Source organism: Phoca vitulina, unplaced genomic scaffold, assembly GCF_004348235.1.
Source record: "Phoca vitulina isolate PV1807 unplaced genomic scaffold, GSC_HSeal_1.0 scaffold101, whole genome shotgun sequence".
Classification (NCBI taxonomy): domain Eukaryota; kingdom Metazoa; phylum Chordata; class Mammalia; order Carnivora; family Phocidae; genus Phoca; species Phoca vitulina.
Window position 1 is genome coordinate 1,587,729 of NW_022589804.1, and position 3,330 is coordinate 1,591,058.

The 3,330-nt window shown below is 42.6% G+C and overlaps 1 non-coding gene across 1 annotated transcript; it reads right to left on the reverse strand.

Moving 5' to 3' along the window:
- Nucleotides 1-2,459: 2,459 nt before the first annotated feature.
- On the reverse strand, nt 2,460-2,566 carry LOC116627776. Its single transcript, XR_004298531.1, has one exon. It is a non-coding gene; the product is annotated as a U6 spliceosomal RNA (small nuclear RNA).
- Nucleotides 2,567-3,330: the final 764 nt, after the last annotated feature.

Consider the following 3,330-nt stretch of genomic DNA (forward strand, 5'->3'; position numbering starts at 1 on the left):
GGCTAATAAGTACTGGTAGGAATCTGGAGAATGTTCCTGATTTGGCCTTGAGATGCAATCAGGGAGGACAGAATGTAGCACCAGATGATAGATAATCTATTTCTATGAGAGCACTCTTTAATGAGTTAATTTTTAACATTCCGGCAAGTGAACTTGGAGATGATCCCAGTGTGCTACTAGAATAGCTCTTTGAAGCTTGGAAACAATGTTGGCCTAGAATAAATGATGTAGAGATACCAGAACTACCTTGGCAAAGTATTAAAGGAGGGTTCCAAGGTCTGAGAGGTGGGCATATTATAATGTATTTATTTTGTGATGTCAGAGAAACTACCAGCTGATTATGTTCCTCAGGAAAGCCCAAAGACACTCCCTTCATGAATACAATAAGAAGTGTCCCCACAAAGGGATACCAGCATCACTGAGAAGCTCCGTGGTGGCTCTTCTCTGTACCAGATTTGAGATTGTAAGTATGTTGCTGTGTTTCACTGGGAATGACACCAACATGGTTAAGATTCACTATGTGGTACTCCTTTGACATGATGTTAGTAGATTTAGTGCTGGATCCTGGAGAGCTAGCATCAAAGCTGTGAGTGGGAGTGAAACCTCCTACTCTCACCTTAAATAACCAACGTAAGAAAGCGAGCTTTCCCTCATTACAACTCCAGGTTCTGCAGTGTCAGAGGTCTTGATAATTCTACCAGGAGACACTGTAAAGATTCAGCTAAATCTATAGCTTCAGCTGCTGCCTGATTATTTTTGCCTCCTCGTGCCTACAGGCTTGTTGTTGGAGAAGGTGTTACAACACAGGCAGGGCTAATTCATCCTGATTACCAAGAGGATAGGGTTGCTGCTAAATAATGAATGGGGAGGGATGAGCCTGGAAATCATGGGACTCATTGGGGTGCTTCTTGATGCTTCCATGCCTAGTGAGAACTGACAGCAATTGCAGTGATAACATCTTGATGAGGACATGTAACCAGGGACTCATACTCTCAGGAATAAAACTCTGAGTTATTGCCCCACACAGGACCCTAGCCTAGGAGTGGGTTGGTCAGGGGAATGGAAGTGGTAAAGGAGGGAAATGCTGAGTATCAATTATCATCTCAGGAATCCTAACTACAGCAGTGGAGATTGTAGCTTGTCCTACCAAGCCTTTGTTATAAGTTCTCTATTTCTCTCGTGCGCGTGGAATTATGACCAAACTTCCCTAAAAAATCAGTGAAAGGACGGACTGAACTTAACATGCGGCATAAGTGAATCTGAGATGCAAGGCATGGACTTGGTAGACAATAGAGAGGAAATGCCCATGTCCCCTCAGCACGTGGCTTCCAATTGTAATCCCCTGCAACTCTACCAGAGAGCATTCTCCGGATGCATGGGGTGTATTTGTCTTGCATGCTGGACAGACCAGAGTGCCACAGAGTTAGCACCTCCAGGAGCAGTCTCATCTGAGGCTGACAAACAGAGAGGTAAGTCCTTAAGAGTCCTCCCCTCCTCAGGTGAGATAAATCTGAGGCTTACTCTATGAGCTCTCAGAGGTCCCCACTGGGATTGAGGCAAAGTTTCACACAGCGGTGATTTGCTCATTATCACAACATTTTTGTTTTCCTTTCCTGTCCTGCTTCTCTACTCCTCTGCCAGTGCTTCCAAGGAGCATCTCCCAATTAAGAGATTCTCATTTTTAAAAACATTTTATTTATTTATTTATTTGAGAGAGAGAGAGTGCAAGCAGAGGGAGGGAGAGGGACAAGCAGACTCCACGCTGACCACAGAGACCAATGCGGGGCTGGATCTCACCTCCCTGAGATCATGACCTGAGCCGAAATCAAGAGTCGGTCACTTAACTGACTGAGCCACCCAGGTGCCCCAAGGGTTTTTCTTTTTTTTTTTTTTTTTAAAGATTTTATTTATTTGCGAGAGAGAGAATGAGAGACAGAGAGCATGAGAGGGAGGAGGGTCAGAGGGAGAAGCAGACTCCCTGCTGAGCAGGGAGCCCGATGTGGGACTCGATCCCGGGACTCCAGGATCATGACCTGAGCCGAAGGCAGTCGCTTAACCAACTGAGCCACCCAGGCGCCCCAAGGGTTTTTCATTTTTGATTGAGTTTCAACTGCTAATAGTTCTTAAAACATCAGATCATCCCGGCAGAAATTTTCATTACCATGGAATCTCTCACTGTTTTTCTTTCTAAACATCCACTGAAATGTGGTGTCTAGAATATGCATGGTAAGATTAGAACTGCCTTCTAACCCTAATCCACCACAGAATATTGTTATTTACAGTCTTCGAAATGAGAATACATTGATTTGATTCCCTTACTCCCTCAACAAATATTTATTGAACAATGACTATATTCCCAGCACTCGGTTAGGCACTTCTCTGGAGATATAAATGACTAAGTTGTGGTCTCAGATCTTTTATTTTTATTTTTATTTTTTTCTGCAAGAGGATCCTATATTTAAAATATCTAATGCTTCACAATTTTGCGTGTCATTCCTGCACAGACACTGTGCTAATCTTCTCTGTATCGTTCCAATTTTAGTATATGGGCTGCCGAGGTGAGCACCATGTTCTCAGATCTTAAGGTAGGAACTCAAATATGTAAACAATTTACCACGTATCAAGAGAGAAGTCAAATGTCCAAACCCAGATATCTCTTCCAAAAACATAAGTTGTTTTTAAATGCAGGGACTGCAGTTCCAATTATGTTTAAGGAAATAGAATATATGTGTCTACTATTCTCTTCCTAAAACACCAGATTTAGCCATACTAGACTATTTTGTTCAGCTAGCGTTTCCTGCTGTTTACAATATTCTTTGCCTTTTTATGGCCTAGAAATCCTACCCATTCTTCAAGGATTGGCATAATGGCACAGCCTTGTAGCCTTGTAGGTCTCTATAAGTAATTCAAATCTCTTTCCACACTTGCTTAGCTCTTGACTATCATCACTCACATGCTGCATTATAGTGATATATATACTGTTATTTATAGAATACATACTATGGGACAGTCACTGATACGTGAGCTTTCCTTTATTATGTCATTTAATCCCCACGACATGGAATTACTCATCTCCTCATTTTATATATGTAGAAATTGAAGGACAGAGATACTGAGCCACTTGCCAAAACTCACACAGCTACAGACTGAAAAGGCAAGGATTCCAACCCCGGGAGCATAATCACAACGTCCCTGCTCTTAACTGTGACGCTAAGCTGTCTCCTCTTAGATTTCTGGAGGGGGCAATGTTCTGAATACTGAGCACAATAGTCAGCCCAGGAAATGCCAATAGAGCTTACCATATGCCAGACACTACTAAGCACCTCTCTT